Source organism: Caretta caretta, chromosome 1 (assembly GCF_965140235.1).
Source record: "Caretta caretta isolate rCarCar2 chromosome 1, rCarCar1.hap1, whole genome shotgun sequence".
Classification (NCBI taxonomy): Eukaryota; Metazoa; Chordata; order Testudines; family Cheloniidae; genus Caretta; species Caretta caretta.
Genome location: NC_134206.1, coordinates 79,633,986 through 79,650,236, shown reverse-complemented (window position 1 = coordinate 79,650,236; position 16,251 = coordinate 79,633,986). Strand labels below are relative to the sequence as shown.

The window sequence follows — 16,251 nt, the reverse complement described above, 5'->3', positions numbered from 1 at the left end:
AGTTCCCGGCCAATGGGAGCTGCAAGGGTGGTGCTTGGGGCAGGGGTAGCGCATGGTGCACCCTGGCTGCCCACAAACGTAGGAGCCAGAGTGGGGACATACCGCTGCTTCCGGGAACCGTGCGGAGTTGCGGCATGCGCGTGTGGAGTGGCTCTCAACCCCGCTCCCCAGCAGGAGATCAAGGGCCAGATTAAATCGGTTGGTGGGCTGGATGTGGCTTGCGGGCCGTAGTTTGCCCACCCCCGGTCTAACGCATTGGGAGACTCAGCCTGGTCCTATAACAAGTAGAACCACATGCCCTATGTGAAGCGCCTCTGCCTCATTTGGGACTGCACAGGAGTGCAGGGGCCCTTATGCAGATGAGCGTTTGCAGGATTTTGGCCTTGCTGATTGCAGGGGCAAACAGGGAAACTGACCTACAGCAAAAAGAAAAGGAGAACTAGTGGCACCTTAGAGACTAACCAGTTTATTTGAGCATAAGCTTTCGTGAGCTACAAGTCAGCTATAGCTCACGGAAGCTTATGCTCAAATAAATTGGTTAGTCTCTAAGGTGCCACTAGTACTCCTTTTCTTTTTGCGAATACAGACTAACACGGCTGCTACTCTGAAACCTGACCTACAGCAACGTGCTATCATTTTCAAAAGAAAACTGCAAAATCAGAGACTGTCTCATCCATGTCTTTTCAGTTATAATAATATTGGGTGTTGCTTCCAACAATAATAGTAATAGGTTAAAAAAATCGACAGGAGTGTAATTTTTAAATAAGCTGTGTCATATTCTCTATTACAGTAAGGCCCCCCTGCTTTGGTAAGGTAAAGGAGCCTTGCCCTAGAAGTAAGTTACAGTTGCACGTACTGTAAGGCTACATTACACTGTCATTAGTGGTGTAAAGGTCCTTAATGTACATGAGAATTTGCCTCGATTGTGTCTATTTAATTCCCTGATGAAAGTAGCATGTTGCACAAATAGAGGAACATTAATAGAAGCCCTGTTGAGGAATCCCAAGGAGGCTGTACAACAAGTAGTACAACAAAGAGAGGATGACAACAAAAGTAAGACACGGTAACATTTTCTAAAGTCCTTAAGTGACAGAGGCACCTAAATCCTTTTGACTTTCCCTGGGACAGAGGTGTCTGTCATTTAAGCACTACTGAAAATTTACCAATAATTAACATGCAATTATAAATTGTAAAAATTAAATCAATAAACATGCATAAATGGGAAAGAGGTTATAATGGGATAATGTGCTCTTACACATGCAGCTTCTTAGTGGGGCCGTGCAGGTATAAGGGAGAGCAGAATATGGCCCACTTAGTAGTTTATATAGAACTTTAATGGATTCTGTGCCCAGTGTGCCAGTGCTTAGAGAGAGATTTTAAAACAGGAATTCCATTTCTTCTTTTTATTCTTCTCTGTATTGTTTCTAAGGCTACGTGACTTCCTTGTTCACTGCAGCTTGTGAAATTAAACTGGCACATTATAAGAGGAGAGGTTTCTAGCAAAAGGAATCCTTTCTATATGGTTTCAGAAAAGGCTGAGTTATTTGTTCGAATTTTTTTGGAGAAATTGCAAGAAAGCATAAAAGACAAATAGAAAAATAAAATTCTTCATGGCTCCATGGAGACTGGCATTGTGGGGAATTGTTTTATTATATGCATGTATGTGTCTGTTTGTTTGGAAAAAATAGCCAAAAGTGCTGCAAGAATCAGAGAAATTCACTGCTTGAAGATTATAAGGAGAAAATTGGTAGTGTAGCAGATATCTACTTGCTGAATGCGTCTCATGTTGTAGGTGAACCAAATGATGTTTGTTGCTTTGTTCAGTTTTTCTAGCATGTATCTAAACGCTGTTTGACAACTGAAGGGTATGGAAAGATTATAGGATAGCAGAAAAGTACCCTGTTCTTCTCATCACAGTTTCAGAAAAATTCCCAGTACCTGGGTATTGCTGTGGCTCCACTGCGAGATGGAGCTGGCAGCTCCTATAGTCTACTCAGCTGCTGTTAACTACTGTTACTGTCACTGAGGTAGTGTTAGGTTTGTGTAACTGCCTGGAAAATTCAGATGTCCTCATACCTTGGTGAATGTGTACACTGAGATGGAGGGTCATTCATATGGATCTTAGGCTTTCAGAGCAAGGCCAAACTTTGCTCCAATCCCCTCCACCTCCCTTAAATGATTATTTAAAATACTCTTGTAGGGATTGGGAAAGTGAGATAATCTTAGGATAAAACACGCCTCCTTTGCTGGAGGTAGCTGAAGTGGAGCCTGGCAGCTTAGGCTCTAGAGTGGTAGTCGTGTTAGTCTGTATGAGCAAAAATAACGAGGAGTCCTTGTGGCACCTTAGAGACTAACAAATTTATTTGGGCATAAACTTTCGTGGGTTAGAACAGTAACAGGTGTGAGTAACAGTAGGGAGAAATTAGTATTGGGGAAATTAAGTTTAGGTTTTGTAATGATCCAACCGTTCCCTGTCTCTGTTCAGGCCTAATCTGATGGTATCCAGTTTGCAAATTAATTCCAGTTCTGCAGCTTCACGTTGGAGTCTGTTTTTGAAGTTTTTGTTATTGAAGAATTGCCACTTTTAGGTCTGTTATTGAGTGACCAGAGAGATTGAAGTGTTCTTCTACTGGTTTTTGAGTGTTATGATTCCTGATGTCAGATTTGTGTCCATTTATTCTTTTGCATAGAGACTGTCCGGTTTGGCCAATGTACATGTGGGGATCATCCTTTAGGATAGGCTGTAGATCCTTGATGATGCGCTGGAGAGGTTTTAGTTGGGGGCTGTAGGGGACGAGAGCTGAGGAAGCGTTGTTCTAAGTCAGCCATAAAAATGTTGGCATACTGTGGGGCCATGCGGGTACCCATAGCAGTCCCGCTGACTTGAAGGTACAAATTGTCCCCAAATCTGAAATAGTTGTGGATGCCACTCAATAACAGACCTAAAAGTGGCAGTTCTTCAACAACAAAAACTTCAACAGACTGGGTCATTACAAAACCTAAACTTAATTTCCCCAATACTAATTTCTTCCTACTGTTACTCACACCTTCTTGTCAACTGTCTGTAATGGGCCACTCTCTTACCACGTCAGAAGTTATTTTTCCTCCCTTTGTATTCTTCTGTTTATTGATTTATCTCGTTAGACTGACCTCACACTTGGTAAAGCAACCCCCATCCTTTCATGTATTTACACCTGCTCCTGTATTTTCACTCCATGCATCTGATGAAGTGGGTTCTAACCCACTGTCATAAATATAAAGGGAAGGGTAACCACCTTTCCGTCCACACTGCTATAAAATCCCTCCTGGCCAGAGGCAAAAGCCTTTCACCTGTAAAGGGTTAAGAAGCTAAGATAACTTCGCTGGCACCTGACCAAAATGACCAATGAGGAGACAAGATACTTTCAGATCGGGAGTTGGGAGAAACAAAGGGTTCATCTGTCCGGGTGATGCTTTTGCTGGGAACAGATCAGGAATGCAGTCTCAGAACTTCTGTTAGTTAGTAAGTAATCTAGCTAGAAATGTGTTAGATTTCCTTTTGTTTAATGGCTGGTAAAATAAGCTGTGCTGGATGGAATGTATATTTTTGTAACTTAAGGTTTTGCCCAGAGGGATTCTCTATGTTTTGAATCTGATTACCCTGTAAGGTAGTTACCATCCTGATTTTACAGAGGTGATTCTTTTACCTTTTCTTTAATTAAAATTCTTCTTTTAAGAACCTGATTGCTTTTTCATTGTTCTTAAGATCCCAGGGTTTGGGTCTCTGTTCACCTGTACAAATTGGTGAGGATTTTTACAAGCCTTCCCCAGGAAAGGGGGTGTAGGGCTTGGAGGGATATTTTGGGAGAAGACATCTCCAAGTGGGCTCTTTCCCTGTTCTTTGTTTAACACGCTTGGTGGTGGCAGCATAGGGTTCAAGGACAAGGCAAAGTTTGTACCTTGGGGAAGTTTTTAACCTAAGCTGGTAAGAATAGGCTTAGGGGGTCCTTCATGCAGGTCTCCACATCTGTACCCTAGAGTTCAGAATGGGGAAGGAACCTTGACATGGTCCTTCCCTCTTCATTACACGAGCTTTACAAGGTACTTGTTTGGTGGTCAACTTAAGGTTTGTAGAAGTCTCAGACCCTGAAGCTACTGTTTTGCAAGTTCTTTCCTGTGTGATTCAGCATGTATGAGAATCAGGCCTCCTATCAGTCACAGACAGGAAGCTTTGGCACTAACTGAAGTGCCAATCTACACAATGGGGAGACATGCAAGGCAGCAGCACTAGGAGAGGAGCCTTTTTAAAATAAATGTATAAAGAAAGAAAATATAAGATAAAAAGAAAGATGGAGACTGAAAGGGAAAGGATTTGAACAAAAGCAACCAGAAGGGGGGAAAGAGATAACATTAGAGAGGAAAAGGTTTCAGCATATAAAATAACTAGCAAATGATACGGCAATAGGTCAGAAGAGAAAGCACTAGCTTCTACAGCAGGCTCGCCTCCTGAGGCTCGGAGCAGCAGGATTCCTCTGGATGGAACATAGAGGGAAAGCAAGGTTTATGGAGGGGCACTAGGACATGAATTGAATTGGTGTTTTGCAGATGGCATCACTGAGGTTATCAGGAGCAGAGGGATTCAAGTAGGCTGCTCAGGAAAAGCTCCAGGGTGTTAGAGAAGGCAGGACTGGAATTGCTAGAATGTCTCTGCCTGGCTCCATCCTAGGAACTGCCCATGATTTACCAGACAGGCAATCCCACTTCTGTGAACCCAAGGAGGTTCATAAAATGGAGCTGTCATGGACTGTCTTTCCACACAGAGCTGCTCCCCTGCGTTCCTTCTTCTTCCAGTATTAGGTCTCTGGTGGGTGGGGGTTTTGTGGGAATGGGAGGAAAACACTTTTCTCATGTAAAACCACCCTGTGACTTGTCCGAGGACAGTATCACTGATGAAAATCACAGATAATCTCAGAGGGCTTCAGATAGTTCAAAAAGGGAGGTAAATTGGTGAGAATTGGCCTTGGGGAGAAAAATCAGGAGAGGAGAACTCCCAGTGGCCCTTAATTTCCAGGACCCTAGGGGGGAAAAACGCACTTTCATATGTAGACTTGCTAAAGAGTCAGCTAGAAATTTAGATGACTTTTTTCATTGAAATTTGTAATTGCGACAAAAAACCCAGATTTTTTATTTTTTGCCAAAATATGTGAAAGTTTTTTGAGGTTTTTCCACACTGCTCTAGAAAAAACAGCCAAAAGAATCTGCATCATTAAAGATTAGAATGTAGTAGTCCGTTCTTGTAGTTCAGGACCTATGTCTAGGATTCCCAAACTTTTTCATACTGTGGACCATATTTTAATACAGAGATTGCGTCGTGAATCCCTGTCTTTCCCATTCATGATCATATCATAATGGTGCAACAACAGCAGCAATTGCTTACATGGGAAAGTAACACTACAAAAGTACTCACCATGTTTTCAGCTCGAAGTAAAGAAGAGCCAGTGTCATGCCAGTTCCCCCAGAACTGTGTGCTGTTTGGCTACATTTTGGGATCGTGTACAGCTCAAGCGTTCATGTGGGGTATTCAGAAAAAATGGGTGAACATGCAGAATTGTAAAAAAATTTCCAGTAGAGTGTCTGTCTCTCTCTCTCTCTCACACACACACACTCATACACACGCTCACACACACACACACAAAAACTGTTAACATTGAGATTGTCAACATCAATTTTAGACAACTGAAAGAAGTGTTCTTGGGCAAGAAAGTTATGAGTTACAGGATTTTTTGTACAAACTAAGAATATGAATCTTATTATAAAACAGAAGCAAATTCTAATCAGTTATAAACGAAACACTAAGAAATATAAATGATGATTGTTCATGCATCTACAAAGCTTAACAGAGGAATTACATGTAGAATAATAATTTTAATATCTATAGTATATTAGACCTTATATAGTTAAAATTAGATTGTGAAGAAGGATGGGTCTGTGGTTAGGGAACTTGGGGTTAGTGAGATTGAGGTTCAGGAAAACAGATTCAATTCCCTGCTCCTCCTGTGTGGTCGTGGGTATCTTATTTTATATATAGTATTTTAAAATATTAGAACTGTGTCCCAGCACTAAAATAAGGTACAGTTTTAACATTTTCTAGGTTAAAGATTGTTATTTTTCTTCATAAAAGTGTAATTAATTTCTTACATAAAGTCCTACCCTAGAAAATCATGACTGCCCTTCTGCCATAAAACATGGAGATCATTTTTGGTTGTATAGCCAATCTGCCCTTAGGATATAACTGGGAAAACTCAAGAGGATTTTACCTACACCCAACTCCTGCAATTCACTGCACCTATGCAGAGTCCCTATTGATTTCAGTCAGGCTCCACAGAGACATAGCCGCCCAGGAATTGCAACATCAGGACCATGGTTTCCTCTGCGTCCTGTACAGCACCAAACACCTGTCCGAACCTAAACATTTGAAGAAAGAGCCAAGGTAGGGCCCATCAGATCCACAAAGTAATAGGTGGATAATAAAAATGGAATGTGGGTTCATCTCAAAGACCCCCCCTCCTTGCAGTCACTGCTGCTATTTCATTCATTTCAATGCACAGTGGAATCACCAGATTTTCTTTTTAAGTTGTTAACCCATATATTCAGAAAGGAATATGCAAATTCTAGTCTCAAAAAAACAAAGCAAAACATTCGATCTTTTAGAATGTAACTGTATATGAGATTTCATTGTTTAAACATTTTATCCATTCTAGAATATTAAAAAATAAACAAAATGGTGGTAAACTTTTAAGAAGGTTAGTAATAAATGATGCACTATTTAAGCCATTTTTCTTAAAATGAAAAGAACAGAATTGTACTGAGTACAAATCAAGTTTCACCCCAGTGGATTTTGAAGTGGCCACCATCAGGGGATTATTACAATAAATTATTATAATGGTAATACATGCAAGTATAACCAAAAGTATATTAGTTTTCACTGAAAATAATAGCAAAATACAGCTTTGTAGCACATTTAATTAGGATTACATTGTATAAACATGACTGGAGAGAGGAAAGTCTCTGTGGTTTTAAATTGAAACCCTCATGTTTTTAGTATACATTTTAGCTAATCCTTCAAGGTAGAGTATTGTTAATGTTTGTTTTTCCTGTATATAAACATATGCCCTGATTCGGCAAGGTGCCGAGAACCCTGGTCTCATACTGATGTCAGTGGGAGTCTAAGGTGTTTAGAACCTGGCAAGAGGGGACATAGCATCTTGTGAGGCTGGCCCCTATATTATTAAGATCATTCCTGCAATACTTTGACCAACAAAAGGTTATGATTGTGGCAGTGAATAGTTTTAATCTTTTCTACATTCTCAATCTGGACAGAACATGCAGAAAAGTAAGTTTACATAACATGAAGGAACTATTGTACACCACCCAAACCCTGCATTCAGGGAGTATGGAAATGGCACCCCTAATTTACCATCTTTTCGCTAGGTAGTTCAAGACATGCTTTATCAACAACTAGGAGGTCACAAACACGATGTCATGGGACCCAACCACACTCATCATTCGGAACCCTCTGTAAAACTTAACCACAACAAGGGAGTTAGGAAGTTATACCCTTATTTTTGAGGTGTCATATAGGCCCAAACCAGGAAGTCCCAAATTATGATCTTGGTTTTGCCCCCTCTGTGGGATGTGGTTAATCTGTCACCCCTCCCTGCCTCAGTTTTCCGTCTTTAATACTTCTGCCTCACAGAGATGTAAAGCTCTGGGAAGGTGTATTAAGTGCTAAGTGTTATGTGGATTGAAGGTCTTTCAATCTTTCAATGAAGCTTTGTAAGATATTTTTAAATATTATACGATGCAAGATTTATATTTTTGATTGGTGTGTGAACACATTGGGTTGTCAGAGACCCAGACTGCAATAAGAGCTCTCTGTAAACTTGAAAACTTGTCTCTCTCACCAACAGAAGTTGGTACAATAAAAGATATTACTTCACCCACCTTGCCTGTCTAATATCCTGGGATCAGCATGGCTACAAGAATACAACAAACAGAAAATTAGTGAGCAGATATAGCCAGGATGGACTTCTGCACACTTAAAGGGACTTTGGTTTTTTTCCAGGTCTTTGGGGTCCCCTTAGGGCCTCATCAAGCTATCACTGAAGCCCAAGTGAATTTTGCCATTAAACTTCAATTAGAGCAGGATCAAGCTTTAATGGTAATTAGACCTCTGCTAAAACAGGAAATGATGCATGAGGAGGACTCTGCTAAGTGAAATGAGGATGGGGAGAGCATGATGTGTATTTTTTATTTTTCAACACTTACTCTTTACATTATAGATGTGCACAACCTGGGTGCTCCATTTAATGTTTAGCTACTGTGCCAATGCAGGCTCTGGAAATATCCAAGATACACAGTAACTGTGGGATATGCTGTGAACAGATTAATGGTTAAATACAGTCTCTATATTCTAGCTCCATAATAGGAAAGGTGGTTAGCTTCTTTGTATCTTTTTATCTTCATGCTGCTTCACAGACAGCAACCCAGTGACTATAGTAGTAGGGGTATATATTTACATATAGAGTTAACAGTGAAGTAAAAAAAACAAAAAACAAAAATTACTGTGAAACTTCCTTTACTGACTACTAAAGGACTGAAAGAGAGCTTCTTTTTGGAGGAGTTAACAATGGTATAGCAGATATTCATGCATACATTCAGGAATATTTGGGGGCTCTTTAAAGACAGGAAAGTTATTTAAGAAGGTTGGCCTCTTGTGCTGGTTTCAAAGTAACTGCTGTTCATGGGAAGCATGGGCAGTAATTTTAATCCCAATGAAGAGCACAGTGTTATCCTCTGCAAATAAATCTTTCCATGATCAGCTGATTACTGGGATGTATACCTTTTGCAATCCTATTAGTCTTGGGTTTTTCAGAACCCTTTAATTGATAGTGCTAATGCCCGCTTTCATTTTAAAAGGTTTCTAGCCTTTGTTATGAAGGTAGCGTCTAAACTATAGGCCAAGTGCTAGGGTTTAAACTTTGTCACAATGAGTTTTTCTTAGAGCCACTGGCTACTCAGTCCCCACTACTTCTGAACATCAGCATTTTGAGCCACGAACCAAAGGATATGGGTCAACTCTAATGTTTGGAAGGGATCTCCAATTAATCTGTGGATTTTGAAAATCACCAGTGCATTGAAATTTTTTTTTCCTCCTCAAGAAGAGGCAGTTCAATAGGTCAAACAGCTCAGCTGTAGGCTCTGGTACTGGGCTGCACAGGAGGAGAACGTGGCCTCTCCCAAAGCCTCCTGGGGAAGAGAAAGAAGGGCCCAGCCAACCTTGGTATCAACAGTTGCCTTGAAAGGACAAGGAAGAATAACAAGGGCAGCCATCATAATGGGAAAGAGATGACGACAAAAAGGAAGGAATAGCAGGGAAGGGAGAGACAGCAAGAGTGAAGTGATGAAGAAATGGCGAGTCTATGGAGAGGAAATGTTCAGAGAGAACAGAAAAGGGGAGCAAAGGGAAAGAGAAACATAACATGAGAGAGCTTAGAGAGGTGGAGAGGAGAGAATAATAATGATGCACTTTTCTATAGTACCTTACAAACGAGTATTTTAAATCATTCTAATTAATGAAATAACTTTCACAACATATTTGCGAGATAAGGCAGTAGTGTATCTGGTTTGTAGAAACAGCAGCACAGGGAGGTTAAGTGAGCTGCTCAATGTCACACAGAAAGTCTGTTAGACTCAGGAACAGATCTTCTGACTCTCATTATTTAAAATCACATGACCATACTTCCCCCAGGGCACACAGGAAAGAGACAACAATGGGAGGAAAGAAAAGGAAAGACACAAAAAGTGAAAGAACAACAAACAGAAAACAGCAGACAAATATGAAAGACATTGGAATGGAGATGGACAGAATGAGTCAGAAATGGAAGGAGAGGAAAAATGTATAAAGAAACAAGAGAACCGGGGGTGCGGTGGGGGGGCAGTGGAAGAGACATCCTTCAAGCCAGTCAGCGGTAATTTTTGTGGTTTCTTTATTTTAACAATATATTTATCCGGCAGATTTTCTATATCTGTTTAGATGGGAGAAAAGATGACATGACTATTTTGCATGACTACATTATATTAATATCATGGGCTAGTCTGAATTCTACAGATAAAATGTTGTAGATAAAGAGACCAAAAACCAAAATCTACACTTTGCTAGAATGCTCACAAAAGCATCCATCAGATAGGGGCCTAAAAGGACCCACACTTCTGCATTATTTGAAGAACTGTTCCCTGAAATGTTTTTTTTTTTTTTTAAATGTTATCAGCTACAGTGCATAGAGCATAAGCAAAAATAGCGAGGAGTCCTTGTGGCACCTTAGAGACTAACAAATTTATTTGGGCATAAGCTTTTGTGGGTGTCAAGGTTCCTTCCCCATTCTGAACTCTAGGGTACAGATGTGGGGACCTGCACGAAGGACCCCCTAAGTTTATTCTTACCAGCTTAGGTTAAAAACTTCCCCAAGGTACAAACTTTGCCTTGTCCTTGAACCCTATGCTACCACCACCAAACGTTTTAAACAAAGAACAGGGAAAGAGCCCACTTGGAGACGTCTTCCACCAAAATATCCTCCCAAGCCCTACACCCCCTTTCCTGGGGAAGGCTTGATAAAAATCCTCACCAATTTGTACAAGTGAACACCTACCCAAACCCTTGGATCTTAAGAATAATGAAAAATCAATCAGGTTCTTAAAAGAAGAATTTTAATTTAAGAAAAGGTAAAAGAATCACTCTGTAAAAACAGAGTATGAATGTAGGGCTGGGGCAGGGGTTGAGGTTCAGGAGGGAGTGTGGGTTGTGGGAGGGAGTGCGGTGTGCAGGAAGGGGCTCAGGGCAAGGGGTTGGGGCAGAGGAGGGGTGTAGAGTGTACGAGGGGGCTCAGGGAAGGGGGTTGGGTTCAGGAGGGGGTGCACAGTGCAGGAGGGGGTTGTGGTGCAGGAGGGGTGCAACAGTGGGCTCAAGGAAGGGGGTAGGGTGTTGGGTGTGGCAGGGGGCTCAGGGCAGGGAGTTGCAGTGTGGGTTGCAGGAGGGGTTCAGGGTGCAGGCTCCGGCCCGGAGCCACTTACCTGGAGCGGCTCTGGGGTGGCAGCGGCGTGCACTGGGGCCAGGGAAGGCTTCCTGCCTGCCCTGGCCCCAGCGCCACTCCTTTCTGGGAAATAGCTGGCACCAAGTCCCTGCGGCCCTTAAGGCGGGGCCAGAGTGCTCCGCACGCTGCTCTTGCCTGTGTATACCTCCCCCGAAGCTCCCATTCGCTGGGAGCAGGGAACCATGGCCAACGGGAGCTTCGGGGGAGGTACCAACAGGCAAGAGCAGCGTGTGGAGCCCTCTGCGCCCCCACCCCCCAGGGGCCACAAGGACGTGGTGCTGGCCACTTCCCGGAGCAGCGCAGGGCTGGCGATCCCGTGGGCCAGATCTGGTGTGAGTTCAGTGATTTCTTGCCCTGCTATATAGTTCAGTGATTTCTTGCATGAGAAATTAGGTAAACTATGAACTTCTTGGTGCGGTGGCTGAGTGGTTTGGCTGCTATCCTAGAAATCGTGGATTTGAGTTTTGCTTGATCTCACACAGAAAGGCTGCTTCTAGTCCACCCCGTGCCAATAGGTATCTGATCCATTAGGTTAGAGGAGTCAAAGGCAGTTGGACATGGTGCTAGCCACATCACTCCCTTGTGCACCATTGGTTATGGAAACCAACATGCCTTAACCTGATAAGCCAAAAGCAGCTCAGGGTGGACTTTGACTTTTCAAGCTATAGGCATCACTGGAATTAATACCCAGGCATTTCCATTCCTGGGCAGCAAAGAACGTATGGTTGGGACAGTGTGAATTACAGTACCTGTGTATACATTTCTCATCTCCATTTTCCTATGTCACCTTACTTCCTCCCTGTCTCTGCAGTCCCCTAGTCCCCTCTGGTCTTTCAAAAAAACATATTAGTATTTGGGACAAAGATTTGATAGCTGTTTTTAGAAGTGCTTTTTCCTTGTAGGTCCAGGACTTCTGATATAGTAGCTACATGGGCGCAAACTTCTGAAAATGTGTTTAGGAATATTTTGTTTTCAAACTTTAAATTACTGTGGTACAATAATTTAAAAACTCGGAAGTATTTTAGAGGATAGATTTATTCAGATTAGCAGCTGCCAGTTAAGGTAGATTTTAATTCCTGTGATCTTCTGTGATCCTAAGAACTCCCATCATATCCAGCTAACTAAAAAATTCTAACATTTAAATGATCAATTTCTTCTATTTAAAGTAACTAGTAGGTCTTTTTGTGTGTTAGTGTAATTGTGTTATTGTAACTCTGTGGGTATAATTTTCCTTCAGTAATCAAACCCTGAGAGATTAAAGGTATTTAACACCACCTGTGCCTTGTAATAACACCTTGCGTCTTGTAGTTACCTTAAGGAGCTCTCTGTTTTCTATTGTGTCCTACTGCTTTGGTTTTTATTATAATGGTGAGAACATTGTTTGTGTTCACAAATATTCTTTGATAACACATACCCTGTTCCGTGTTACAGATTTACTCTTTGTCTTGACCTGCTGTGACACATGATATATTGGCTGACCTAAAAAAAAAAAAAAAAAAAGTAAACCATGTTCTGACTTCTCAAAAAGAAAAGGAGTACTTGTGGCACCTTAGAGACTAACCAGTTTATTTGAGCATAAGCTTTCGTGAGCTACAGCTCACTTCATCGGATGCTCAAATAAATTGGTTAGTCTCTAAGGTGCCACAAGTACGCCTTTTCTTTTTGCGAATACAGACTAACACGGCTGCTACTCTGAAACCTGTACTGACTTCTGTATTTCACCAGGGATCGCAACCAATTAGATCACCAACTGCAAGGACCTTTGTAATGACCTAGATGTGCCAGTATTATAGAGTTCAACAGTATACAGAAACTTCATCTGACTGGGATTAGCAATAGAGTTTCCTCTTGTCAGAAAATAGATTTAGCTAGGGGACATGGCATATCTGCATAAAGGAACTTCCTTTTGACACTTTTAGGAGACTGGTTTAGCCTTACTTGTGTATCAGGAAGCTTGTTTTGAATCAGGTTTCTCTGCAGGCTCTGTGACAGTAAAAAAAAAAAAAAAAAAAAAAAAAAAATGTAGGGAGGGGGAAAAAAGTCTCTCTCTCTTTTTTTTTTTTTTTTTTAGTTTTTCTCTTGCTCCTGGCTATCAATGTTTATTATACAATAATAATACATCACTCCTCTGTACCACTTTTTGATCTTTAAAGTGTTTTACAAACATCTACAGTAATAAACTCTCAAAGGACCTTGGAAGGTGAAGAAGTTATCATGAACTCTGAAACTTTGCTTATTGAAAAAGGAGGGGATTCCCTCTCCCCACTTTAAAACTTTGTCTAACTTAGATTGCTCTCGAAACACCTCAGGTAAATATCAGTATTTCAGGCAATTTTTTCCCCTGCTGTACACGTAGTAGAGAATTTTGTTTACTTGGTGTCAGCATTTGAGGTAATTGGGAGAAATGCTTGGTCTTGAAATGAAAGTTGCAAAAGGATAAGTCACAGTGGTGCAAGTCCTGTTTTGCACTGGTGCAGTGTGTCTACATTAGGGGTTTGCATTAGCTAACTACATTGATATATTGCATCAGTAATTCCCTGTTCTAAAGAAGCCTTTAGATGCAAGACGTGAATCAAAGATATGGGAGCAGACGAACTGCAATCTAATGTTAACTGTGTTGTGATAGAACATGATTAAGGCCTGGACTGGGCATATGTCTCTTGGGAGATGAGATAGGGTAGGAGTGTTTCATCATTCCGTGCATCCAGCCTCATAAAAGTCCTGTACGGTATATCTCATCAGTGATCCCTCAAGGTCGAGGATGGTCTCTTTCACAGGTTTTATTTTTCATGGGTCCCTTGGTGACTGAGGAGTTCGATTCTTGAGCCACAGGCTTGCTGGCAGACGTTGCAGGTGGTGTTGGAAGACGGGGTTGGGCCATGATTGCTGCGTGACAGTTGTCTTTCCTTTCTTTTCTGGTGTTTTTCTGTGATCAGGGCAAGACAATTTTCCTCAAAGGTGGACCTTTCATGTTACATATTTACACGCTAAGTGAAGGTGTAATTGTAACATGGATATACCTGTGCTAGCTTTAAACTAGCTAGCATGGGTAAAAGTAGTTGTGAAAATATGGTGGCACAGGCTTCAGCACTTGCCGGGCATCCTGGGCATGTACTTAGATTGCTAGTCTGTGCTAAAGCCTATGCTGCTGAATCTTCACTAGTATTGTTATCTGCCCTAGCCAGATTAATGCTACCATGGGGGTGCCTACCATAGTGTAACCTACACACCTTCTGGGTGTGGTTTCTGTCCCATCTAGTGGCACCGAGACCACTTAGAGCTAAATGAGTCTGCTCTACAGTCTTAGCTAACAAGCAGATGGCTTTTACTTCATTGCGTAGAGGCCCATGCACTAAGCTCCAGACGTCTCAGGTTGGATCCTGCCCGCCGACGACGGGGGTCTGTCAGCGTTACAATAGCATCTTTCCTGTACAGACGTATGCTATGTGTATGGAGGCGTTGTCTATGGTGTCCTTCCCCTCCATGAGTAGCAAAACTATGCTTAGACTGCTTAAAGCAGCATTAACTTGGGCTTCATGCTTGCTACTGCTATAGAGTTTTTTTCTGCAAAGGTGTGGAGTTATGGGAAGCAGCATCCAGAGCAGGAATATGGAGGTAAAGGCTTGCCATGGAACTAAATGAGCGATTTCTAGCGCTGTATTCTGCACAGCTGAAGCTGCAGTTTACTAATCCCTCCACATTGAGAAGATCTGTAGCAGAGGTTCTCAAAGCTGGTCCGCCGCTTGTTCAGGGAAAGCTCCTGGCGCACCGGACCGGTTTGTTTACCTTCTGCATCCGCGGGTTCGGCCGATCACGGCTCCCACTGGCCACGGTTCGCCACTCCAGGCCAATGGGGGATGCGAGAAGCGGTGCGGGCCGAGGGACATGCTGGCTGCCCTTCCCGCAGCCCCCATTGGCCTGGAGCGGCGAACCGTGGCCAGTGGGAGCCGTGATCGGCCGAACCCGCGGATGCAGAAGGTAAACAAACTGGTCCAGCATGCCAGGGCATTTCCCTGAACAAGCGGCAGACCGGCTTTGAGAACCACTGATCTATAGGAAACTGAGATCAAGTGCATGGAATTTTGTATGGCCCCATGCCTCTCCTGTAAGCATTTTAGTGGGGGGTGGTACATGGCAGTGGTCCATTTTGTTCTTTAGACTTCTTGGGGAAGAGAAGGGTTTATTCCTTATTGTCTTTTCAGTCTTTTGTGTTCAGAATTAATTCCAAATCTGTTGTTTTTGCCTATGAGTGTTAAGTTGAATGTGAAACAGTACACTGGCCCGCCCATGCCCATACATCTATACCAGTTCTGTTCGGCTTTGTTGCCAAGACTAAAAATGTAGTTCTTTCAAGAACATTGAGTAGCAAGTATATGAAAAAGCACAGAAGAACTATTTCTAATACTCTAGTTGTCGTGATTTGTGTGCCAGTCAGTAGGATTCATCATATTTAAACCTCTGTGTTTCTGATGTATTTTGGAAATGTTTATTTTATTTATTGGCATTTTTAGTAGTGTTGGGTGCCAAATATGAAAGTGTCTATGAATGTCACTTGTGCACTGCACTAAAAATACACCACTTTGGCCAGTGATTCTGATCATATAAGATGATATTTTTAAGCTCATTCACTGAAGCGTTTCTTTTTCTTCTTCTTCCAAACTACAGTAACAGTAACAAAAAATAAAAATCTGAAGTAGCCTCTTGGGATGTTTGTTTGAGAAGCATGTTTTGTGTTTACTAAATAGTGCACAGTAAAATTGTAATCAGTTAATCTATGGGACTCCTAGTAAATTTGGTCCTTGCAAACCTGATGAATAGCTACCTTCTCAGTGTGAAACTGTACTTTTTTTTTCTAATCCTCCCCAGTGTGTCAAACTGTTTAAAGTATTGGCTTTGGTCCAAGAAATTTTCCACACAAGAGGATGCCTTCTCATATTTGATACCCTAAAGATTAAGGAACTGTCAGGATTTTCTGACTGCTTGTATTTTAACATGCTGCTGTGACCACTGAGACATGAAAGCAGACAATGAATCCCTGGATTGAACTTGCATTATTGTCACGTGATCAGTTGACAAGAGAAGTGAGACAAAAAAGTAACTTCCACTCTACAGTAGTTTGTTG

The 16,251-nt window shown here is 41.9% G+C and overlaps 1 protein-coding gene across 7 annotated transcripts in view; it reads left to right on the top strand.

Moving 5' to 3' along the window:
• The window catches only part of KLF12 (KLF transcription factor 12), a 370,886-nt gene that overhangs the window by 71,977 nt on the left and 282,658 nt on the right, over positions 1-16,251 (top strand). The window lies entirely within an intron of this gene.